The sequence below is a fragment of the Lissotriton vulgaris genome, chromosome 4_1, assembly GCF_964263255.1.
Source record: "Lissotriton vulgaris chromosome 4_1, aLisVul1.2, whole genome shotgun sequence".
Taxonomy (NCBI): Eukaryota; Metazoa; Chordata; class Amphibia; order Caudata; family Salamandridae; genus Lissotriton; species Lissotriton vulgaris.
Window position 1 is genome coordinate 133,076,417 of NC_141691.1, and position 27,350 is coordinate 133,103,766.

Below are 27,350 nucleotides of genomic sequence, written 5' to 3' on the forward strand. Positions count from 1 at the left end.
GTCGTGCCACAGTTTCCTGTTGTTCCGGACATTACTGCTTTATTGACTATGATCCCTGCTTCAGCTGCTTGGTTTTCGGTTATTGATCTGAAGAATGCTTTCTTTAGTATTCCAATTGCTGAAGAAAGTAGTGATATTTTTGGCTTCTCTCTAGGAGGTCGAAGCTTCCGGTTTAAGCGCGCTCCTCAAGGTTATTGTGAGAGTCCCTCCATCTATAGTCAGGCTTTGAAAACTCAGCTTGATACTTTTGTCCTGCCTCCTGGTGAGACTCTTATCCAGTACGTGGATGATTTGTTCGTCGCTGCTGATGATGAAGAGATTTGTAAAGCAGCTACGCTTTCTTTGTTGCGATATTTGTCTGACCTTGATCATAAAGTGTCACCTTCGAAGTTGCAATATTGTTGCCAAGAAGTGACCTACTTAGGTCATCTCTTGTCGAAGGAGGGAAGATGATTGACCCCAGAGCGTATTCAAGCAATTGCTAAGATGACTGTGCCATCCACACAGAGAGAGGTGCGTGCGTTTTTGGGTATCACCTCGTATTGCATGCAGTGGATTCTGAATTTTTCCCTATTGGCGAAACCTTTGTTGGCACTTACCCTTAAGGATACACCGAATCCTATTCCTTGGTCTGACGAATGCCCGAAGAGTTTTTCTGAGTTGCGTGATGCATTGTGTTCTGCTCCGGTGTTGGGTACTCCCGACTATAGTAAGCCTTTTACACTCTATGTACATGAGAGAGAGGGTTGTGCGTTGTCAGTGTTGACACAACAATTTGGAGACAAGCAGCGCCCATGTGCGTATTTCTCATCTACTTTAGATCCGGTAGCTAGGGCGTTGCCGAGATGTTTGAGAGCTACAGCAGCAGCGGTTGTTTCTATCCGACAGTCTGCTGGATTGGTATTGTATAATACATTGATTGTGGTGGTCCCACATGCAGTGGATACCTTATTGAATAAAACTAGGACTCAGCATCTTACTAGTGCGCGTTTGTCAGGTTATGAGTTGACGCTTTTGGCTAGTCATGTGCACATAAAGCGGTGCAACACGTTGAATCCAGCTACATTGTTGCCGATTTCTGTAGAGACAGATGCTCAGGAACAGCATGATTGTTTTCTTCGGACAGAGGAGGAAAAGAAGGGTAGAGTTGATTTGAAAGATACTTTTCTTGAGAAACCAGATGGTACGTTATGGGTAGATGGTTCATGCTTTAAGCTCCAGAATGGCGATACGACTGCAGCGTATGCCGTTACAACTTTGCACACGATTGTTGAAACTGCACATATTCCACAGAATTCAGCTCAATCAGCAGAGTTGATTGCACTGACGAGAGCGTGTGTGTTGTCGAAAGGAAAGAGAGTGAATGTGTATACTGATAGCCAATATGCATTTGGTGTTGCCCATAGCTTTGGACGTTTGTGGAGAGAAAGAGGGTTTTTTACTTCTCATGGTACGAAAATTCAGCATGGACAATTGGTGAATGAACTTCTTGAGTCACTTACTTTGCCGACACAAGTTGCGATTGTGAAATGCAGTGCACATAGGAAGGTTACGGATGATGTTGGTCGTGGTAATGCGTTTTGCGGATGAAGTAGCGAGAGAAACGGCGAAGATGTGACGAGTCGTATATATGTTGCAGGCCCTGCTAGATGGGTTATGGCAGGAGGAATGTGTGAAGACACAATAGAAAGTGTGAAATCGATTCAGGCTGAGGCTACTGAGAAAGAATTGAGTGTGTGGAGAGAGACTACGGGAATGTTGGATTCGACTGGCTATTGGGTTGAGTTGTCGGAGCACTAGCGATGGTTGTTGCCTGATGCGTATGTGCTCCCAGTGGTTACAATGGCTCATGAATTGGCTCACATCAGTTCAAAAGGGATATGTAAGTTGTTGGCTCCGGTATGGCAGAATGCTGGAATTTCAAAATGTGCTGAGAATCTGGTTAAAACTGTATGATTTGCTTGATGTATAATCCTGGCAAGGGAACCCCATCTCCAGCTGGTCATTTTTCTCCTCCAACGTATCCGTTTGAGGTGCTACAGTTGGATTTTATTCACATGGAAAGATGCAACAACCTAAAGTATGTCCTTGTGGTTGTTTGTGCCTTTTCCCGATGGATGGAGGCCTACCCCCTAAAGGATAATACTGCTTTATCTACAGCCAAGGTTTTGCTAAAGGAATATTTCCCTAGGTATGGTTTACCGAGAATGGTATGGAGTGACAACGGAAGTGAATTTGTGGGCCAGATTATGAAGATAGTGTGTGGGGGTTTGGGAATTAAACAGACATTTCATGCTGCGAATCACCCCCAGGTTTGGTCAAATGCTATAATGGCACTCTTAAGCTTAAATTGGCTAAGATACAAGCGAGCACTGGTCTTACATGGCCCGATGCTTTGCCGTTGGCACTTTTGTCAACAAGGATGACAGTACATTCTCATGTGGGACTTAGCCCATACGAAATTGTTTTTGGTCGCCCGGCAAATGGTTGGAGTGTGCCGAGGCCGAATGAATATAGCAACATCGAGTATCCTATGTTGGTTGATTACTTACATGATTTGACTGCTAAATTGCGTGTTCTTCACCAACAGGTGCACAATACTTTACCTTCAGCTTCTGTGGATGCAGGTCACTCAATACAACCTGGCGACTGGACCTTAATTCGGAATTTCCAGAGGACAAAGAATCTAGAACCGAGGTGGAAGGGACAATTTCAGGTGCTACTTACAACTAGGACGGCTAGTGTGCAGCAAAAAGAATTGGGTGCATGCCACCAATTGTAAAAGGATTCCTTTGCCCTTACCATATGACCAATGGGTCAGGGATGGAATTGCTGATTCGGAGACTGAAAGGGTCCCGAGATTTGTGCCTTTTAGTGATGCATGTTTGACATGGACTCAGTCGGAACATGCGGATGACGAAGTTCTGCAAGAAGCTGTGCCTCCTCAACTGTAAGTTGACACTACGCAACCAGAGACACTTTTTCAGGATCAGACGGTGTCTGGTAAAGAACGTTATAATCTGAGATCTAACATGGACAAATAAAATTGAGATTTTTTGAGAACTATACTCTTTCAGACAAGAAATTTTTTTGTTCTATTTTTTCTTTTTTGAGCTACCATCCGAGCTCAGCTGCAGGGTCACGGTATAAGTTCTTAAGGGGTGACCCGCGTATTGACACATGGTCTGCGGTTCTAAGGTCGTCTAGGACGCCTGGACACACACTTAACCCCTTCCCTGCTCATGACGAGCTCAGCTCGTCATGCAGTACACTGGTCGTGTGCTTATGACGAGCTGAACTCGTCATGAATATATGGCAGCAGGGTTTTCCAGCAGAGGAGAAAAATCTCCCTAGCAGCCAAGGTGTTAAGTGAAGAGGGAAAATTGCATTGAGCAGCACGTTAGAGAATGGAGTTTTTTGTAACTGAGAGAGTTGTTGATAAAATGAATTTTAAGATGAGATTTTGTGCACTGATACGTAGCAAATGTTTTATAATATTGTGTTCTTTTATGTTTTTAAGTATCATATTAGTTTGTGCGGGTTGGATTATTTATGCTACCCCACTGAACTTTGCACTCACTTCCCAGCCTATGCTTTCCTTTTCTACTGTTTCTTCGCACCAATTTTACAGGTTGCCTGAACATGAACAGATAAGGAGGTCAGAATTTGTTAACAATTCTTTTATACAGTTGTTGCATCAGCATCAGTTGGTAGTGAATACCACTAATTTCAGGGTTTTTTGTCTTATGCCTCATACGACAGATAGAGGTATGCCTTATTTGGTTTTACCTTTTTCTTTCAATGGGTCTGTATGGGCTTTTCAGACTATGTTCATCTATGCGAATGAGGTATATCCTTTACGTTCCGTGAAAGACAATCTGAGGAATAGTGCCTTGATAAAGGGAATAGTAGATATGATCCGAGATATTGATGCGTATAATGCTATCCCTAAGAATGAGGTGCAGGCTTACGTTGGTTGGAACGTGACTGGATATAGTACTAGTCTGACAGAGAAAGAGAGGCAAAAAAGGTCTCCCCCGATTTGGATTGTACCACATCGAGGACACTTTTGTTTGCAAGGTAGTGGTCGAAATCCGAGAGCTCAGTTAGGTAAGAGTGTGTGTGTTCACACCTATGTTTACTCATCTCAGACTTCTCCACCGTTCATGCCAGCTAAAAGGCACATATTTTGTTTGTCACGACAGAGCCTACACATGGTTGCCACCTGATTTTTCGGGAACTTGTTATGTGGTGTTTTTGCTTCCCCCTACGTACACTGCTACTCCGGACTATCATAGGACAAGATATGGTAGAGGTGTCTTCGATCTGGAAGATACCGCAACACAGGAAGTAGGAGACTTTTTCAAGGGTTTCCTACCGTTTTGGGGTCCTATGGCCAATAGCAGGAATATACGACAACTTACGAGAGTGGTTGAGGCCACTATCAATGAGACTGCAGGTGCCCTTAGTAATGTCACCGCTGAGCTTCAAGCGGCTCGTCTTATGACGTTACAAAACCATATGGTTTTAGACATTATACTTGCAGATAGAGGAGGGGTATGCAAATTGATCCAATCTAGTTGCTGTGTTTTTATACCAGACAATGCCCATACAGTATACCAGGCCATTTCTAGACTGCATAAGGTTTCAGAGTCTATTCATGTGGATGAAGGAGACTGGTCATTGACTGGATGGTTTTGGTGACTACTGTCCAAATGGGGATGGAAGATTCTGATGTTTGTTGGTATGGTTTTAGCTATTCTCTTCTCTTGTTCTCTTTGCATCCAGTGTGCTCCCGCCGTTTGTAGTCTTTGTGCTACCTTGTGTGTGCGGAGACCTGTCTCGAGAGAAGTAGAGAATAGTAGGATGATGCTCCAGCAACACCTTGATGATCTGATGAATATTGATATAGACCTAGATTCAGATGAACATGAGTTTGGGTTATTGCCTACGTAATGGCAAAAGGAGGGTCTGAGGTTCTGTGAAATTCTGACTTGTCTCGTGAGGTTATGGTTCGGTCACGATTTTGGTAATGTTGTACCGTATTTAGTGAGTGCGGCTAATGTGGAGTGAATTCGTCATGTTAGCTAGCGAGTTCATTACGTATTCAGAGACTTCGTTTCGAATATGGGTTCCATTTTGTTTGTGCCTCCATTTTGTGTTGCCATCACGTAGGCCCATGGGCCCGTGGAGGTAACCAAACGAACGAAGTTGCATGGGCTTCGCTGTTCATACACTTATTAACTAGGCCTTTCCTTGACTTTAAGGTGCATTGTAAGAAACTGACCTCGCTATGCCAATTTCCTTGGTTGATCGTTGTCTGAGATTGCCAACCAAGGTTCAGGACATCGTTAACTTTTAGGTTCTTTACACATGCTTGATCTTGCTCGCTATCTGTCATTGTTTCCTTTCCTATGCTCTTTCATTACATGCATTGTGCTTTCAATTATGGGTTTGTCCGGCTTGTGGAGATTGGATTTGGGACATTCCTAATAATTAACTTGTGGGTTGGGGCAATGTAAACTGAGGGTTTTTGCTATGTGATACTTTGTTTGAGAATGTACCTTATTGCTTAGAATCTTGCGCAGTGGGTGTGCATTCGTAATGTGAATTTTGGCATAAAAAGGGATGTCTTGCCTTACAAAATTGAACAGTTTCCTGAGTTGTACACCGTGTTGTATTTCTAGAACTTCTGTTGCTAGCTGCAGCTAATAAATTTGGTCTCTGACGCCACCCAGAAGTATTCATTGTCTCTGTATACCAAGACAGGTGAATCCGAAGACTTTGGGCGTGCCCCTGGTGCCGCTGGGTTTAGAAACCCGATTCTTCAGCTCTTTGACTCTGACAAGCCTGACATTCTTCTGCTCACAGAAACATGGTTGACTGAGGAATCCGTCCCCGATATCCTGGCCGCAATCCCGGACAAGTATTACATCTTGCAGGCAATTCATCCTTCGGGAAAGGCTGGCGGAGGGGTGGCAGCTATAATACACCACAACAACCAGTTTACCTACTTGGTAATCAAGGGCACACCCTCAATTGACAGTTTAGTCTTAAAATTTGAATCCCCCTAGCTTCCTTTTATCTGTGCCCTCTTTTATAGACCGCCTCAACACATGCCTACATTTCCCCAAGCTTTGGACAAAATGATATCTCATTTTAGTATAAGTATAGTATAAACCATTTTATAACGCGCTCCGTTACTGGAGAGTATCCTGGCGCGGGAAAAAAGAGAAAAGCAGACAACAGAGCACAGGAAAGAACCTTAGTTTACACTATTAAATAGATGTGTTTTCAGATGTTTTTTGAAGGCAGCTACTGTAGGTGTGGAGCGCAGGTGAAAAGGAAGAGCATTCCAGGCGCGAGCCACAACCACAGAGATCGACTGGCCGCCAAGTCTGGCACGTTTAAAACGGGGAAGGGTCAGTTTAAACAGAGTGGAGGATCTTAGGGTGCGTGCAGGGGCATAACTGATGAATCTTTTTCTCAAATACTGGGGACCCAGATTGTGGGTAGCACGAAACGCCATTAGTAATGCCAGAATCTTGATAATTGGGGATTTCAATTATTGGCCTAATGCTGCAGGAGAGTGTCCCAGCTCAAGGGAACTGACTAAGCTCTTAACTGGGATGAATTGCACCCAGCATATTAAGGCTGCAACACACATAAAAGGCCATGTCCTTGACCAAATATGGACATCCAATCTGGAGATCTCTACTCCATCGATCTCTCCCTGTTTCTGGTCTGATCATTTTTTAATAACCTTCTCTCTCAGTGTTGCCTCCCCTTCGAAACCACAACACTTAAATAACATGCTGTCTAGAAATTGACGATGTATGAATACTGACCAATTCAGATCGCTGGTAATTAACACAGCCCCATCTGCACTTGAGGCATTTCAGTCCCAGGGAGAGAGCATCAAGATCTGGCTCGAGCGGGTCAGCGATCGTACTGCCCCTCTCAAGAAAATTACTATTCTAAGACCGCATGATGCCCAAATGTGGTTCTCTGATGATCTAAAAAATAAGAAACTGATTTTAAAACAGGAAGAACACGCTTGGAGACATAATTATCTCCTTAATAAGAAGGCTATATATGTAGCTCTCCAGAAAGAATACAAAAAGGAGATTATTCGAGCCAAGGTAGATTATTTTTCAAATAAAATTCTTAATTCATCTAACAAACCCAAAGAACTCTTCTCTACTGTGAATGAGCTGTCTAAACCTGACAGGAACATGTCTAAACCAGTTCCTACACAGAGTCTTTGTGACTCCCTGAATTAATTTTTTTTATTGAGAAAAGTGCAGTCATCAAAGCTAGTATTCCCCTATCCAGTCCCTCCACATATGACTTGAACATCTGTCAGAACGAAAACCAATTGGATCACATTCCTTTGATTTCGAAGGAGACCTTTCTTGATCTACTTAAAAAGGTCGACTCTGGCTCCCCTACTGCTTGTTGTCCCCCCCACATTCTTCGAGAAGCTTTTTCTATTTGTCCTGATCCCCCCTCTTCCGTTTCACTCAATCACGGTATCGTCCCTGACAAATTTAAAAATGCGGAAATCATCCCCATTCTGAAGAAACCAGGTGCGGACCCGTCAGTCTTTAGTAATTATCGCCCCATTTCCCTCCTGCTTTATTTTGGATAAGTCCTTGAGGCATATGTGGCCAACTTTCTTAGCTCATTTATTGAACACCATCAGATCTTGGATTCCCATCAGACAAGTTTCAGACCCGTCCATTCCACCGAATCTGTTATACTCACTGTTATGGATGAACTAAGAAGAGGAGCCGATAACAGTACCCCCCAGGCCCTGGTCCTTTTGGATCTATCAGCAGCCTTTGACACGGTCGATCACAATACCCTGATTGACCGTGTCAGAAGTGCGGGGATCCAGGGCCTGGTGCTGAGATGGCTTTCCTCCTTCCTTGGCAACCGCTTCCAAGCAGTGCGGCTGGCTAATTTCGCATCCAACAAGAGGGAACTGACCTGCGGGGTCCCGCAGGGCTCTTCTCTTTCACCCCTCATTTTTAATCTGTATCTGCTCCCGCTAATTCGATCCTTGAGAGAAAAAAAGATTTGGACATTCAACTATGCTGACGACCTCCAATTGGTGTTTGAAATTAATTTGTCAGCATCGTCAGTTACCCACTTTCAATCCACCATGATTTTTATCAGGGATTGGATGAACCATAACCAACTTAAGCTCAACCCTGACAAAACCAAGCTGATTCTTACAGGTGGATCCTCCAACCCATGGCACTCTAACTTCTGGCCAACTTCCCTAGGTAACCCTCCGGAGCTTGCAGACTCTGCAAAAAGCTTAGGCATCATGATTTCTAACGATCTGTCAATGAATGCCCAAATAAGCTCAGTAGTTTCCGCTAGTTTCTTCCAATTACGGAGTTACTGAGAATTAGGAAGATCAGTAGATTTTTATCTAGGGAGGCTTTGATCTTGGTTATCTTAGCCTAGGTGATCTCCTGATTGGATTATGCCAATTCCCTATACTGTGACATTCCGGCTTATCAACTCAGATGCCTTCAGTTGGTTCAAAACCAAGCTGCCAGACTCATTGTTCACTAACCCAAATGGCAGCATGTGACTCCCCTACTGAAAAATGTACACTGGCTTCCAATAGCTAAAAGGTGTGCCTTCAAGCTGGGATGCACCATTTTTAAAGCTCTTCAAGGCAGTAGTCCTGCTTTCATTTCGGCCAGAATTCAAAGATATATTCCCCTGGGCTTTGCATTCCTCTCACCAAAACCGGTTTACCATTCCCTCTTTTAAACGCAAAAAGCTAGGAAGCCTTAATTTGCTACTATAGGCCCACAGTTCTGGAACTCTATCCCTGTGGAGATGAGACTGATTCCATCTTACGGACAGTTCAGAAAGATGCTCAAGAACTATCTGTTTGCTCAATCCTACAACATTTAACTTCAGCTTCCCGCAATCTTTCTTTCTGCCCCCCTACTAGCGCCATGAAACCGATTGGTGAACGTGCGCTTTACAAAAGCTTTTAACATAACATAACCAACACTCAATTCCTCATCCCTCTGAAAACATGCAAACAAAAAACTGCAGCCCGGTCCTTCACTGGAAATGCGCCAAAAATCTGGAACTCCATTCCAGTCCATATCAGGACTATCACCTCCTTTGTAAAATTAAAGAGACAGCTCAAAGACCTCTTCCTCAATTGCTCTCTCCCGAACCGATAGCTGCCATCAAAGCTCACAAGCCAGCACACTGCTGAACTCTGCTATTGGGACATTAAGTCTTCCACCTCCTCCACCTCCACGACCCGTGCCTACATCACCCCTCCCCAAAGGAGGCTCGGTGCAAGTCAACAGGCACACAACTTGAATACTACTTGACCCCCATGAATTAAACTTGCACATTGCGCTGAGACTTTCAAAGCGCCTTCAGCCAATACGTATACTTTTTGCTAGATTGTATGACTCTCGCATGGCGACTGTTGTAAAGCGCTCCGATACCTTCGGGTCTGAACAGAGCTATATAAAACTCCTAAATAAATAAAATACATAAATAATATTATGTGCTCCTATTTGATGTGAATTACTGGCAATCAGTTTAGATATTTTTATACCAGATTTGATCGGTCAAGAGCAGTTTGATTCTGTGAAGGGATGCTGCATCTCCAACAATTCTAGATCATTTCTTAATATTACAAGGTGCTTCTCTTCGCAAATTTTCCAAGGGCTGCTATTACATTTAGATGCTCAAAAAACCTGCAATCAAGCTGGGTGAGACGTTCTGAGGAAGGCTCTTGAGAGGCCTGGATTAGGACCAAAACTCGTAAATGTATTATGTTGCGATATAGTTCTCTCCTGAAGCATGAGTACATGTAATTGGTACATTCTGTCAAGGCTTTCAATTGAAAAGGGGAACAAGGCAGGGTTGCTCCCTTTCCCTGATACTGTTTGTTCTGTTTTGGAACCTTTTTTGTAAAGGTTACAGAGCTCCACCTCTGTGTCAGGATATAAATCTGCAGAAAGGAAAATAAGTTTTTCAGCTTATGCCGATGGAATCTTGTTATATGTCTCCTATCTGAACATTTCACTTCCTGCATTTTTTAAGGAACTGGAAGATTTTTCTATCGTCGCAGGGTCTAAACTGAATGCTGTAAACGTGTGCGCCTTCGGAATATTCTGTATTACTATTTTACCGGGCTCAGTTTGGATTTAATGATAGACATGATTTGTCCTGCCTGGTAGATATGAAAATATTACCGAGAAGGGCTTTAAGACCTTTGCAAACTTCTGCTTATCCTATTCTGTCAGCTGGAGTCCTGTTTCTACTGGTGGCAAGGGTCAAGTTTATTCCAACACTCAGAGCTGAGGTTTCTACTCCTTCCTCCCACCCAATAAAGTAAACATTTGTTTTACAAAAATGTCCTACCTGGGATATTCCATCTTCATCTTAAACTGGCCCCAACTATTCTGGAGGGGTGGGTCATCCAACTGGGCATATCTGAAGTTTCTATCTCCCTTCCATATAACCTGAGAAAATAAAGCAGGTTTCATAGTTTTCCTTGTTTTTTTGTCTTGTCTGCACTCTTTTTTTATTTTGAGCCCATTTCCAGAACTTGAATCAAGAATTTCCTTATCAGCAAAGAGGGCTTCAAGTAACCAAGTCTCTAAAATCCTCATTATCTGTACCTACAATCAGTCCTTCTGGTACCTCTACCACTATTTCACTCTACCTTCTGCCTGACTTCCCAATCACATTCCTCTCTCCTAGTTAACCCGAGCCAAGGGATATTCATTCTGATCATCATGAACACATCTAATACTAACCTATCTCTCAGGAATAATTAAGTAGGGACACACAAGGTTCTGATCAAAGTTACTAGATTGTCATTCTGCCTTTGTAATCAATAAATGTCTTTAATAAAAAAAATGCTTCATCAGCAGATGGGAGCTAAATATTCTCAACAAAATAAAAAAATTCTGATCAATGACCAATTGTGTACATCCTGATTCTATCAGGACCGCCACTACTCTTCGATTCAGCTGTATGTGATAGTAAAAAGGAATCCCTGGCGTTTGTGTACAAATTTAACTTTCAGAGTTTCTCCCTCTTTTTTCCTCTGGCATGACCAGACATCATGGCCCCAGTCCCTCATTCACAGCATTGTGTTTTTGAATGCCTAACAGAGGTTTCAAGTGGTGGTAGCTATTTATGGTTACTGACTTGGGAACATTTAAGTTTGGAAAGACTTTTGTATCAAGGATGGAGCCCTCTGCTGTTGTACTACTTTGGAGTTAGCCTGACTCCTTGAACTTGAGAAAAATGTATATCCATTTCACTGGCCTGGATAATAATTACATGGATATGTGTTAGCATTGCCTCCAGGAACTATTCTAAACACATATTAACCATAATTTTCTCTTTGGTGGAATTCTGAGGACTTCGCCATTTATCTACCCAAACTTTAAATATAATTAAAAAAGAGCTTTTGGAGTGTCTTCACTAGTTCTCCTTTCTTTCCTGAAACAGGGTCTGCAAGTCTCATTATCAATGCCAAGTCTTTCTAAAATAGGTTTCTTAATCTCAGGATAGGGTGTGTTTTCAGTGGGGATGGCAGCCTGATAAGCAGCCCATATGTCAACAAATATCAGTGGACCAAGGAAATGGTCCAATCACTCTGGTGGACAATTGCCAGCTTGTGCAGTTCTTTCAAAGTATATGAAGAAAAAATCTGGGTTCTCCTCTGGGAAACCCTCTGAAGTACTACTTACATCGCATGCCATTACAATGCGATCATTAAAACTTCTGCGTTGTTCCAACGTGAACAATTAAATCGCAAGTCGTTTCAACGACTTGTTGTAGGGGGTGCGCTGGACTTAGGAATAGTAAAATTTACTATTCCTACTCCAGTTTGTGCAACAGCAGAAAAGGTGTTGGATTGTAAATCCAACACCTTCTTGCCCCTGTTGTAATGACTTGTGTTGTAATTGTTCGCGTTGTAACAACACAGTCATTGTAACAACCGCGTTAAAATGGCATGCGATGTAAAGCGTGCGTACTAAAGGCTGTTTCCCGTTGTAACCCCCCCCCTTGCTTGAGCCTATGCTGTTAATGCATTGTTCTGATTTGATGACACTGTTGTAATTGTGCCTTCAGGGCCTTTACTGACTGTTGCAGGTTATCCTAGTGTATTTGGGAGCTACAAATACATATTTTCAAAACAGAGTCTATATTCTTATGGTCCTCCACTAATATTTGTACCATGGCCTCCATTGCTGTCACTTAGTGAATCACACTTTTGACACCAGCTGTTGTGGGTACGGTTGGGTTCAAGTTACAATTTTTTTCATTAGTTTAGAAGTTCATTCTTCCTTCCTTCCATATCAATAGAAAATCTATTTTTATGTTAAGACTTTGTACTTGGAAAGATAGTTGGCAGAATGTAGTTCTCTCCCGATTGTTCTTTCCTAATTTGTGCTCTTTCCACTTCAAGGTATATCTAGTCTTTTACAGCTTCTTTGGCCACTCCTCATCGTCTCTCGTGCAGCATCCCTCAAAAGGAAACCACATATTTCAGTTAAGTTAGAGTTTTATTCCCACTTTAGGTACCCTTTCTTCTTTTCTTTATCTTCCATTTTCCTTTTCTCTTATTTCTGATGGTCAAGAAAAATTAAATTAATAAATCCTCTTCTCTGGGTACCCTCCTTCTTTTAGGTCTGGCCTAGTACAATAAAACAATTTTCTTTTAACCAGCCATGGAGATTAAGTAATAACAAAACCTAAAGGAAAATCATCTAGTACCTAAACTTTTAGGGTTAAGGTAAAAAAATATCTAAGATTTACTCTTATTAGGATTTAAGAATGTAGAACCATACCCCCTTTTTTCCCTCGCTTAGTGCAAGGCACTGCCTGTTCCTCCCCTAAAATACAGCCATCCTCTGTACAAAACCCACCTCGTTGTGCCGTGATCCTTTGAGGACAACAACTCTTTTTTTTTTTTTTTTGAAAACATAGTTTATTGGAGTTTATACTGACATACAATATACTACAATTTTCACATCATCCATATCCGTTAAACATGTCCCCAATTTAACACTAATTCCCCCTTAAGCCCTCCCCGCCTTATTCTCGATGGTGTAGGCATGTCCAGAGTTCTATATCTTAGCATATTACCAGCTGCACAGAAAGCTTTGCACATCAGTTTCGTAGTTTGATGATCACATGTACGATTATCATTCCTTTGTCTTCTTCCTCCATCTGGGAGTCTCGCAAGGCCTGAGTTAGGGCCTCCCAAGCTCTCGCCATCTCTAAAGCCTTATCATTATCAACGCGTTTAGCCTGCCGAAGCCGGACCACACTCTCACACTCTGCCCATTTACAGAACTCCATACGCCAGCGCCTGCTCGAAGGTCCTGCCCTCGACTTCCAGTGCCAGGTTATCTCTCGTTTGGCCAACAATAAACCTAAATCAATAAATTTGCTGGTTATTTTCGTTTTGGTTGTGTGCGGAAACCAGTGCAGCAAACAGGTAGCCATGTCGTAGTCTAGTTGTCGATCAGTTATTGCATTTAAGAGGTCCCCTACCTCTGCCCAATACTCCCCAATAGACGGACAAAGCCATAGCATATGTTCTAGTTCTACCTCCTGCTCCAGACATCTGGGTCATGCCGCATCGTGGACCTGGAAGTATTTCCTAATTTTGCCAATGGTCAAGTAAGCGCGATGTAGAATAAAAAATTGTATTTGTTGGAACTGGGCATTTCTGCTCCCCTTCCATGCTCTCTTAAGAATGTGTTCCCAAGCCGTGCCGGGATCTGGCGCACTATACTCACTGAGACCAGTGGTTGCAAACCATCCTCCAGCATCCGAGAGTGGAGGCACGTGACTGCCTTAACGGTCCCTGCGGCCATGACGACATATTGACAAGCTAATGCGGTAGCTGGCTCCGTGTGCCCACCCTTCCAGTGTCCCCGAATCGCCGCAGCAACTGCCGCATAGAGCAGGAAGCCGCCCTTCGGGAGGCTATATACGTCCCGCAGCGCCTGAAAAGGCAAAATTCACCATTCATATACAGATCCCCCACCATGTGGATGCCCAGCTGTTCCCAGTCCTCCAAGGGGGTCCAATCCCCTCCGTGCGGAAGCGCCGTCAACATACCCAGAGCAATTTCCGGCACATATGGGTGAGTTACCCCTGCCCTATGCTGGGTTCTATTGCAGCAGAACCTCAGGGTTCATTCTTCCCCTGTCAGGTCCCGCAGAGCAAGTCTCTGCTGCAAGACTATGTAAGAGAGGACATGTCATTGTATTCCTTGCCCACGTGTGTGTTCCGGTCTTCTGAATTCCCGCGCTATGCATTGTGTCAGAGCTTGCAACTGCGCCGCCAGATAGTAGAGCTCAAAATCGGGTACAGCCAGCCCGCCATCCGGCTTAGGCCTTATCAAGGTCATCAGTGCCACTCGTCTCCTACCTTTGCCCCACAGGAAGTCTATGGTCAATGACCGTAAGTCTTTAAATATGCGTGGTGGGATCCAGATCGGTAACGTATGGAAATAGTAAAGCAATCTGGGGAGCGCTACCATCTTGAACAAGGCTATCCGGCCTACCACCGACAGAGGGAGTGTCGACCAGAACGCCATACATCCCTTTAGGGCTTTAATACAGCGTCCCACATTCCCCTCCAGCAAATCCATGGTGTCACGATAAACCGGAACCCCCAGATAGGTGAGGCATGATGGTTCCCAGGCAATCGCACCAATTGACATCGGTGGTGACAAACCCGGTCGGACCGGGAAAAGACCTGTTTTGCTCCAGTTTGCCTGAAGTCCCGACATTGCCCCATATTGCGACAGCAATGAAGTTGCTCCCTGTAACGCCTCCCCCGTATCCTCCACGAAGAGGAGCAAGTCATCTGCATACAGGAATACATAGTGAGGCACACCACAAAGCTGCAGTCCCTGGTATTCTGATCCCGAACGAGCCTGGATCGCAAGGGTTCCAACGCCAGCGCAATTAATAGGGGTGACAACGAGCATCCCTGTCTCGTCCCCCTCAGCACCGGATATTGGTCGGAGATCACCTCCCCCAGGCGTACCCTGGCAGTAGCTGAGGAATACAGTACTCTCGTCCATGTACTAAGTCGGTCACCCAGTCCGAACAGTCCCAACACTGTGTTGAGGAAAACCCACTCCAGACTGTCAAACGCCTTCTCTATATCTACAGAGAGGACTGCTGGTGAGCGCAGATCACCATAGTCCCCCACCAGAACCCGCAATAACCATCTTATATTCAAAGCAGTATTCCTAGTTGGGATGAATCCCGACTGGTCGGCATGTACCAACGTAGTCATGCAAGGCAGGAGTCGGGTCGCCAGTATTCGGCTTAGGATCTTATAGTCCACCGTCAGCATGGAGAGGGGTCTAAAAGAGGCTACATCTACATCCGGCCGTCCAGGTTTCAATAGTGGGATAATCAATGCCTCCCTCAGTCACCTTGGTAGGTGGCCCAACTCCCCCGCCTCCTTGTAGACCTCCAGTAAACGAGGCACCAGTATGTCAATATAGTGCGCATAGAATTCAACGGCCAGGCCATCCGGTCCCGGCGTCTTATTCCTTGCCATGTGTTTAATTACCCCCCTGATCTCAGCTAGGGTGATGTCCTGGCCTAATACTTTTGCCCGGTCTGCGTCCAATTGCAGAAGCGGAATCTCCGCTAAATAGTCCTCTATGTCTTTTTCCTCAGCTTCCAGCTTGCTCTGATACAGAGTCTCATAGTAAGTCCGGAACCGATAGAGCACTTGTGCCTGTGAGTGGACCAGTAGGCCTGCCTCCGACTCTATTCTCATGATCGGGCCACTTCTCGATACTGGATTCGCCAGTCTTGCCAACAAGGTACCAACTTTGTCCCCCTCCGTGTGAACTTTCGTCAGGTAGCTCTTATAGTCAAAACTACGCAGCCGCTCAACCTCGACCGCAAGCATTTCCTTCGCCTCCAGGAGCTGCGCCTGTAGCGATGACTCTTCCGGTCGCCGCTGCTCTAAGTCCCTCAAGTTCTCCTCAGCCTTTGCCACATCCCCTATCACTGTCTTCCTGGCGCCTGAATACTTACTAATACAGAGCCCCCTGACAACGACCTTGAAGGCGTCCCACTCAACTGCTCTGGTGAAAGCCGTTCCCTTGTTCTCCTGGAAATAATGTTCAAATGCCCTCTCTTATTTCTGTCCTAAAGAACTGATTTTCCAGTGTCTCTGGGCGAAGACGCCATGTCGGGGTCGCAGAACGTGCTCGCTGCCACCTAATGGACAGTAACAGCGGGTTGTGATCGGATATAGTACGCGTGAGGTATTCAGAGTGTGCCACCTCATGGGCAATCGAGTGAGAGCAGAGGATGGCATCTATTCTGACATGAAGCTCATGTATGGAGGAAAAGAAAGAGTAATCTCTGTCTTGAGGATGCTGCACACGCCAGACATCCAGTAACTCCCACCTTTCTTGCTAGTCAGCCCTGTCTTTGGCTAGTTTCCGAACCGGCACAGCTGCCAAAGGGGGATGGGACCTGTCTAGTTCTATGTCTGTAATGGCGTTAAAGTCCCCACCCATTATCGCAGATCCTGCCAGATAAATCGCCAGCGCGCCTGACAGGCGGTCCAAGAAGCGGGCTTGGTCCATATTCAGAGCATATACAATGCAAATGCACAACGTCCTTACCATAGAGTCTCCCCTCCACTGCTGTGTATCTGCCCTCCGGATCTAACACCTGTCTCATTGCCTGGAAAGGGACACCTGCCCTCACCCATATGAGCACTCCCCTGGCAAAAGCCGAGTATGCTGTGCTGAACACCTGTCCACTCCACCTACGCTGCAGCACATGTCCCTCCGCTTTGGTAAGATGTGTCTCCTGTAGCAGGGCTATGTGGATCCCCCTTCTCACCAGATACACATGAACCTTGTGGCGCTTAGTCATTGAGTTCAGACCCATTACGTTCCATGTGATGCATCTTAGGTCAGGTAACGCCCCCATTGCATATGCTGCTCAACTTCAAATCGCTCAGATTGCTTCTGCCCACACCACCAGTATGTCCCCAAACATCAACACCCCCCATAACACCCCCAACCCTCCCCCGCAGAACAGGACCCAATAACAAGCTATTAGTTCCCATCCAAACTGCACAACAGTACACACAAGACTATCCCGCAGCAGCCCGAAACAGGGTGCCGTAAGGGCAGTGGGTGGGTGACTCGGCCCCAACAGGCATCAGCCGTTGCCTAGGCCCCACCGCCCTGGATCCCACATGGCAACAAGTCTCAATTAGTGTGTTTATTGGTGCCTCCAGGCGCGCCAACCCTTCGTAGCACTCCTCGTCGGTTATTCAACCGCCACGGCCCACACAAGTCCGTTATTCATCCATCATTCCATCCGCAGTTCTAGGCGTAACCACAGGTCCTTTAGTGCTATCTGATTCCGAGAGTTCAGTGTCCGACCTCCTCTTTCCTTCCTCTGATTCCGTTCCCACTACTGACTCAGCCCTCTGTGATCCCGTAATCTCCGCCGTCGCTGCCAACGCTCTTTGCTTATCTTCCGCCGTTTGGGTTAACTGCTGTTTCTGCAGGTTTTTATTCCGTTTCCGGAGACGTTGGGATTTTCGCATCTGAGATGATTTTGGTGGGTCAGAGCTTTTTTGGCCTTTATGATCTGTGCCCGCTCTATACGTCTCTAGCCATGTCCATGCGTCAGCAGGTGTCATAAAGAACTGAGTCGTGCCACCCACTATCACTCTCAATTTTGCTGGGAAAATCAGTGAGTACTGAATCCCCTCTTCCCTGAGCTCTTTTTTAACAGCAAGATAGGAAGCCCTGCGCCTTTGCGTCTCCTGGGTGTAATCTGGGAATTTGGTGACTGTGCCATTTCCGACCTTGAAGGGTCCCGCCGTGCGCGCTTTTTGAATCAGCGTATCCCTATCTTTATAGTGGAGCAATTTGGCCACTACTGGTCAGGAAGGCCGGCCAGGCAGCGGTCGTCGAGCCAGGACCCTGTGTGCACTCTCAAGTGTGAAGAAGGGGGAGAGGCCCTCTGGTGCAACTACAGTTTTGAGCCAGCCCTCCAGGTAACCAATCTTGTCTGTCCCTTCCGTATTTTCCGGCAGACCTACTACACGTTTATTGTTGCGCCGGTTCCTACTTTCGGAATCTTCGGCCCTCTTTTCTAACATCTCCAAGCGACTCAGCGCATCTCCCAGCGTAACTTCCATAGCCGTCTGTGTTGGTGTCAGTTCTTGGATGGCTAGTTCGTTTTCTTTACCCTATCGACTAGCTTCGAGTGGTCTGCACGTAGGAGCCCTAACCCAGTCGCAACCTGCGCAATATCTTGTTGTAGGGCGTCCTTCGTTGAGGCTATGGCTTACAGTATCTTATCCAGATGTTGTCGCAGTCCTATTTCTGACAGCGCCCCCTCGGTTTCCCCACCTGCACCATGAGTGTCATCTTGCCCCACAGTCTCTTCTTTCTTATTTTTTGGTTTCATCTCGTGCAGCTGGTCTATCTTCTGCGCAGTGTAAATGTACCCGCCCGTGCTTCTCCCCACGGCTTACTCCTGTGGGAGGTAGGAAGCTGACTAGTTGTAAGCACCGCGGACTCGCTGCCTCCAGAGCCCTCTCCACTCTAGGTCCAGCACTCACAGGGGCAGGTACCGGGCAGCACCCCACACCATCAACACCGTCCTAGTGCCAGTACCCCTGAGTTTCGATTCCTGGTACAGGTCACTGATCAGGGCCCCACTGCTCCGTGCTTGTAGCAGTCGGGTCCCAGTGCGTTCCTAAGTTCCTCACTAGTAGCCTTGTAGCCCACGGAGTAGTAGGCACTGTGTAGTCCTCAACCTCGCACTCTCTCCCTGTTTAATGACTCTCTGGGCCCTGTGCGACCGCCCCCAGAATGGTGCCTTCGTCTAGCCTCTCGCCGCTCCCTGCGCCTTGATCACGAGTTTCAATTGATCTCTCCTCTTCGCCAGCAGGGTATCCTGGGTTTGGTCTTTGGATCCTCAGCGCTTTGTACTTCGTCTGGTCTTGGCCTGCTGTCACCTCCCAAGGCCTCCGTGCATGTGCCACTGCTCATGCGGCGCTGTGAACCTGCTCCCCGTCCCCACCTCCGCAGTGCCGAGCGCAGGTCCCCACCACCACACTTACTGGACACAGTAACTGGGCGCGATCGACTTCCTACGCAGACGGGCGGTCCGCTATCGCTCGTCCTACCATCCGGTTTTGTCCAAGGCATCACGAGCTCCCGGTCGCCTCTCTATTAGGCCCCTGGGTGGTAGTCCATCCGCACATGCCCCTCGGGGCGATTCTGCTCCACAGCACTACGGTACTCCGCAAGCGGACCTGAGATTCTCACCACAGCGTGATCTCTGTTGCACTAGCAGCCATGAGTAGCCCCTTTCAACCACAGCAACCAGCTCCATTCACATAGTCAGTGCGGTCCTCCGGCCACCATTTTGAGGTCTCGATTTGTCCCGCAGTTCTCGCAATTTTCTCGGCCTCCAGGTGCTCCCCTCACTGGCGGTGCGTGCAATTCCCCAGGTGTGCCGGCCTGCTCTCCTCGGGGACTCTGCGGATTTAAGGTGTGCGCTCCGTTTGGCATAGAACGGGCTCGCCAGCCCAGCTCTCCGCCTTTTGCCGCCGACCGCCGCCATTTTAACTCTTCTCCGCAAGCCGCTCTGGCAGTAGATTTCGCGCCTGGAGTGCGCAGAAGGCACCAGAGGTTGCCGTGTCGAACGGGAGCCCTTTCTCAACCGTTCCGACACCCGATTCAGTAGCGTTGCCGGCAATCAGGAGGTTTAAAAATGATATTTAGTGGGATCAGGCACAGAGCTATCAGCTCACGTCGCCTCTCCCATCGGCGCTCAAGCCACGCCCGACAACAAGTCTTTTGAGGGTTGTTGGTTCACCTCCTTCCTGAATGTGACTCTGTCCCACATGACCTGCGCTCCTCCCAAGTGTTAGTGTGACCGTGTCCCATATGATAATTGGGCCAAGTGTCCTCATTCTCCAGCTCCTCAGCGTTGCTCTGTTCTGGTGTTAATCCCAGCTGTCCTCCTTCTGATTTTCAGTTCTCCAGCTCCCTTGGGAAATATACGCCCTGCCGATTACTCCAGGGGCTGGCTGGTCACAAAGTTCCTGGTAGAGTGGGGCAATCAGCCTTTGTTCTCTTTTAATATCCTTCACCCCTCCTTCCTCCTGCTTGTTCTTTTTCTGTCTCCTGTCCTCTTTCCTCCGTTGCTTTTCATCACTTATTTTTTCTGTTGCATCTATTTTGAGTTCTCTTTGCCTTTCCCCTTTAGGATGGGCATCCCTTCGGAGGACTCTAGCTGGTGGACCCCAGGAGTGTATGCATTGGGTAAGTACCCAGGCCCTTGTCACAGAAGAATTGATATGAAAATGTGGGGATAACGTCCTGTGGCACCTTCATCTGTGTGATGCCACAATTAGACTCTTTTCTGCAGTCCTCCTGAGGTATGTTAACTTGGTGCTGTGCTCTCCCAGGGAAGTCGGTCCACAGTGACCTGGGCTGAACTACTGTTACCTCCTAGCTCTTGTTGCGGTCCATTGGTATAACTTATTCTTATTCCTTAGTCTATGATAAAGTTATAGTAAACTAGTGAGTCCATTTCTTTATGCACATGAATGTATTGCTACACACCCTGACACAACAATCTGAAGATTCCTTACTCCTCAATGAAGAACTAAAAATAGGGGCACGAACAGTGAGATTCACAACTCACTGCAACCACTGAGCGGATGCAGGATTACTCCAACCTTTTGACCTGTAACTAACTCATGGAAACTCTACCCTTACACTAGGGGGTCGATTCCGATTCAGAAAAAAACGCTCCGAATAGCCGGTCGGAGCGTTTTTCCCGTACGAATCGTAACCCTGCAACGTCCCACGTACGTACGACGCAGTACGATTCGTACCAGGAGCTGGACTCCGTACGAATCATACAGAGACCGTACGAATCAGTTCCCGGTACAAATCTCCCTCGGAACCCGCTGTACGCGACATCTGTACAGTTCGCGGCTGCTTTTTCCGACCCGGCAAGTACGATTTGTGTCGGGTACGTACGACCCTTTTTCTACGGGAGCTAAAAACAGCCGTAAAAGCAGAGTTTGCCCCGAAACAGGCACGGAAGGGCCCCTCGTGTACGGTGCATACCCCTGCGATCACGGGGTGTACGCCCCATGCCCCGCGATCTTGGGGTGTAGGCACCTTACCCCATGTTCGCTGGATGTACGCACCGTACGGTGTGTAAGTGATTGTGTGCTTTTCCGTACAAATCGCCCTTACCTGAGGTGGACCGTACGAATCGTGTCCTCATACCCCGGTCCGGATAGTACTCGTCGGGTCGTACGGCATGTGTAGGAGTCGTACGGTTCACTGTTTCAGCCTTGCAATACGTACTGATCGCAATGATTCGGACGGATTGATGGAATACGGATCGTACTACGCGACTCGGACGGACGGGTACGAATCGTAGGACGATGGCTCCTAGATGTTGGAAAATCCAACAGGCTTCTAAGAATGTGCATGATCCGCATGCATATGGCATAAAAAAAAAACTGATGGATGAAATGCTTGAATACATCTCAACTACTGGTGATCACTCAGGCATTGAGGATCTGGCCGCACTGGACTGTTCTATTGGGGCAGAGTGAAGATTGATTTGCATATGGCTGGGTCCAAAATGAGGTGGGCACACAATTATGGATTGGATGCAACCTAAGCGATTGCCGGTGGCTGAGATTAATTCAAGCATTCTTCCATCACTTTGTTTTTGATGCCTTAAGCGTGACAGGTATGTGTAGACGTGGGTATCTTGCCCATTGTGCCACTGGAAACGGTACATGGAGGACCAGGTCTGGGCGTATGGGGTGGACTGTTCCCAATGAGACAGGTTCAAGACTGACCTGCGTATGGTTGAGTGGCAGCTTGATTGGCAAAAAACAATGGACTAGGATGCAGCCCGAGAGATTGTTGGTGGCTCAGATTGATTCAAGCATTTCATTTGTCTTTTATACTTGATCGGCAAACATAGGCAACTAGTTGCCTAGCCAGACCAAAAACCCATGCAATTCCACCCAAACGACTCCACAGAACTTAAATCAGTACCATAATAGAGCAGGAACCATGAGGATATCCAACAAAGCTACAGTGCCACACTCCCTAATTCCATCCTTGAACTTATTTTCACATCTTCTTCCTATTTTTTAATGCTAAGAATGCAGAGACATGCCACCTGTGACGAAGAGCAGATGAACTATACTGTACCATCCCAGGCATGAGACATGAAATAATAGAAAAATAATATACATACATAATCTAAATGTATATGCATGTGTGAGAGTGGTTCTCAATGTGCACAAAATAGTCACTCTCATGTAGGGTTATCATAAGTAGAATTAGCGGTGATAGGTGTAGTAGACAATTGAGGAAGTTGGATGCTGCAAATATCAGATGAGATGGACCTTTAGGAGAAAGCCGTAGTCGATACTCCCTGGACTCAGGAGACCCCCTCCCTTTGGTCTCTGTTGTGGCCTGAAAGATGCTCCAGAGACAGTCTTGTTGAAGTAGAAGGTTTAATTAGGAACAACCCTTGATGTCCATCTAATCTAGGCACCAATCCACAGCTGACAAATCCAGGTTCTATGGCAATCTACAATGGGACCCTATGACATAGTTCTATTCTCCGAGGGCCATGTTCTATTTAGCTGGCACTGCTACTAACTAGTACTTTCACATCAGCCCTGTCCACCTAACTTGTAATATGACCCTATCTCTTTTATACAACATAGCTCTTGCTGGATAGAGGCAGAACTTTGGTGCGAAAATCACAACTACCTCATGGAATGATCATTGACTGCTTACCTGAGAAAACTTTGGAGAGTCAGGAGTACAAAGAAACTACAAAGGTATCCACCAAAAAAACTGCCCAATAAACTCTTGCTGTCCCAGGACCCAGAGCAGAGGCAGAGAAAATAGGGTCTGGTTCAATGTATCCTCCAATTTGTTAGCTCTTTGAGAGGCAGTGCAAGATCTCTGTGCACTGCAGTTAAGGCTATGCGCACCAAGGTACTGATCATGCTTGCGAGTACTGCACTCACAAATATAAATATGTGGCAATTAACACTCCAAACTCTTGTTTACAGAAAGAGTGAAAACAGGTGTTTAATAGGGTCTTGAGACACGTTTTGCAAGATAGATAGAAACCCTCATGACATGAATTGTTTACTCTTGTGGTACCTACACCCCAGGTTTAAAAAAAGGACAGGACACAAAAGGTTGTACCATTATAAGATTTTACTGAATAGTAGGCTTGATGCAAGCAGTCGGAACAATGAGGCATCCATTCTTAAGCCAGAATTGAGTTCTGGGCTGGATCCGGTGAAATACGTGGAATTTTGAAATTTGCTGACACCGCAGGTTGTCTGCTTTCCATCTCGAGCAGGAATATGCAGGCAGTGAAGGTGCGTTTTTATTTACAATTCTAGTCCCAAAACAAAAGCCTCATTTAAAGGGCCATGCTCCCTCTTTTTGTTCTAGATTGATCCTGGCTGGGAGCCACCTAGAACTTAATTCCTAGATGTCACTGTAAGGGAGGAGAAACAAAGGAACACTGCTTATCACCTTACAAGTCAGGTGTTTTTATTTTTTTTAAACTGTATTTTTATTGATTTTCCAGTAACAAAGAACATACAGCGCATTTGGCAGAAGTGGACGGGTATTTTCAGCAGACAGACGTTAAAAACATGTACAGATTTACCAGATTCAAATTACAGATATGATTTACACATGGTTCCAAGGGTGTCCCCTGACCGTATAGAAATAAAACCAAGGCATCAAGCTTTTAGCCATGCAGTCACATATTAATGCTCACTGTGAAAGCTGCCAAGAGATATATGCTCCTACCTCTCTTCAATTCTCCCCAGCGAGTCATCCTCTATAGGTTGGTCGTCATCCTCCTGGAATATACCCAGCAGTTGGACCCGTAGTAAAACAGCCTTGGACGCCTCATTGTCAGTACGCGCGAGGCGCACATGTTGTTCCTCCGCGGCTCCCCATTCCATCAAGTCCTTCAACCAACAGGTCAGCAGAGGAGCCCGCACCCCCATCCACCCAATAGCCACCCGCCTCTTAGCCTGACGTAGGGCCAGTTGAGCCAGTCTATGAGGGATCTTGCACCCTCTGGGGCGCACCACCAGTCCCAACAAATAAGCAAGTGGGGTTAATGGGACGCTAATGCCTGTGGCCGCCTCTATGTGAGGTACCACCAGTGCACAATAGGATTGAATTGGAGGACATTCCCAGGCTAAGTGTAAAAAGGTAGTGCCCACCCTACCACATCGCAGACAGGCAGCATTCCTCGTGGGTTCTATCCTATTAATACTGTGTGGAGTGACTTATGTGCGATGTATATACAAGTCAGGTATTTAAGAGAAACATATGAGGCAGGTTTTAGACTTTGTTCATCCCTTGTAAGCTATATGGATGTACTATAAGAAGGTAGGCATTATATGTTAAGAATGCATAGCTGGGAGAAACAAAAAATCAGGATTTAAAATGTAACACAGTACTTTGGGTTGTCTGTAGTTATAAGACATCTTAACCACGCAAAGTAACCCTTTTTTCTCAGCCTTATGAAAAATTAAGAAAGAAAACAGTAACGTTATAAACCCATGGCTTACAGTTTGCATTCACCTTGTTTATGCTGGTTCATAGCTTGCTGTGCTTTATTAGAATGATTGCTATTTATGAACTGCAAGTAATAAAAGGATCTCTGTGTCAAGAGCAAAAACCCACTTAACTATTTCCATAAAATAAAAACCTGCGAGCTGCATGTTACACAGGAGAAACACTAACCCTCTGTACAACATTGTGAGTCAAAACTGTAACTAGACAAAACTCAGATCTCTCCAGCAACTGCTTTAACCAGCAGAGTCATCTTACTGGTATTATTCTGCCCTCAGAATTGCTGGGCACACAAAGATCTGAACAGAAGGTGCCTTAACCCCATAAGGTGTTTTAAAATGCAGTCTTTGTGACCAGTTAAGATCTACAGATTTACTGTCACGTTTGTCCTTGTTGCAAATTTCTTTGCAGCAGAGTTTTAAAAAAGTAAATATATAAGTTGACAGCTAGACTCTGATTTTCAAGACTCTGTTCCTTTTACTGCACCCCCTTCCTGCTGTCACGCCTTAACCACCAGTTTATGTGTTCCTGGTATAAACTGTTTCTAATTCCACCGCTGAATGTCACACATAAATGAGGTCTTTGTAGTGGTTTCATGGTCAATTTGCAAAATAAGTTGCATGCTGATCTAAGATCAGCACCTACAGGATAGCAGCCTAACAGAGCCATGCATTATCTTAACTCCCCAAGTTCTAACAGCACCAGATGTCAAATGCTTTGACTAGGAAGGGGTCACACTTTAATTTGTGCTTCTGCCGGGTGGCGGCTCCTCCACTAAGGCGGAGTAGTGTCATCCCACTGCTCAAAAGGAAAAATAAAATGATTATAGTACCGTTATTATCATTCTATATATCCTATCGCAGTCAGTGGCTGATGGGCTGGCCAGAGCAGGGGAGGAGTGGTTCGCACTCCCTAAGTGCTCATGACTGTTTGGCCGGTCCTCTTGGCTCGGCCAAACAGTCATGCGCACTTTGTATGTTTCCCAACAGGGTGCATCACACAGCCTGTTGAGGAACATGCACAGGCTTCTTATCTGAGCACCGAACCACAGCGCTCAGACTAATCACAATGCTGCATAGCAGTGTTGTGATTGGCTCAGGGGAGCATGTGTGCTCGGGTACTTCCTGCTGCAGGCCGGGACCGGGGACAGGAAGAAGGAAGAGGATAGAGGAGAACTGGTGGCTGGCCGTTTCAGGTAAGTCCTTTTTTCTTTTTTATCTTCCCCACCCGCCTCACCACCCCCGTCCGGTAGCAGCCGCTACTGCTTCTGCCCAGCTTCCATTTCCATACATGTTAAGAAAAATACTTTAATCACATAAGCAGCTGCTGTGGTCTGTGCTACTGCTTTGTGTCTTTTTCATGCACTGGCCCCCAGAATATACCAGTGTAAAGCACAAGGAGCACCTGGGAAAGCGGTGGGCAAGTCAAGAAATTTGTATGGAGAGCCGAACCAAGAGTTGGCTCTGACTCTAAGAGCCCTTGAACATGTGTGGAATGTAAATCATTGTGTTAAAATATGATACCCTTGCCTTCAAAATATAAGAAAGTGTATTTCTTTAACATGCTGAAGCATTTCCCCTTTGTACATCAGATTGTTTGGTATTTAATAAAACGGAGTGTTTTTTTTTAAATACGGCAACACATACAACATGAAACACACAGTCATCGCTGTTTCTTATTACAGGGTTTCCAGCCCAACTAACTGGTCTGGTGGCGCCACATTATAGATTGTTCATGCTAGGCTGACCCTCTATCCATGTACCCGCGTGAAGTTAGGGGAGAGGTGTGAGAGGGGAAGGGGTGAGAGTTTGAAAGGATAGAAAAAAAGAAAGCAATAGAAAAGGAGAAAAGAAGAGAAAGGTTACAAGAAGTTGCTATCTCTCGATAGTTGGCCTGGTTTGGAGTTGTGTTGTGATCCGCGTGATTGATTTGTGTTGGTATAGCTTAAGGCGGATCATATGTGTCAAGGTATTTGTCCAGGGCCTCCCACATGCCCCTGCAGGGTGTTTCCATGGTGAGTTTTGGAGGGAGATTTTGTCAGCCCCCTCAGATATGTCACCCAGTTGAGCCAGCCCTTGAAAGTTGCCTTAGAGGTGTCTTTCCATTGGGTGAGAACTATTTTAACAGCTGGTGTTAGTAGGAGGTCCAATAGGTCTCTGTCCTGTTGCGACTCTAGTTCTGTGGTCAGAAATGCAGTTGTGAGGGAGGCGAATTCTAGTTTGAGCGTACATCCTAACGTTCTGCGAGCAGTGGTATATAAGGTGTGCAAGATCTCCTTTCTCCCCTGTCACAATTAGAGTAAAGGTCATTTTCTCTCAGACCGTAGGTCACCAGACGCGCTGGCGTCCAATAGGTTTTGTGTAATAACCAGAATTTTGTCTGTGCTACTACTGGCGAGATTTTGTTTTGTGTGGGGGGACCATAGAAGGTGGTTTTCTTACTCTCTGACTGTGGCTCCTAGTTCTTTCTCCCAGTATGTGGTTGTTTTGGCGTTTATCCATGTGGTGTCAGGTCGTAGTAGCCGGTATAGATGTGACACTTGGTGTCCTATTCTGTTAATGTTAGTTCAAAGACCGCCTTGACAACAACGCACACGATAGCAAGGAGCTCTTCAACATAGTGA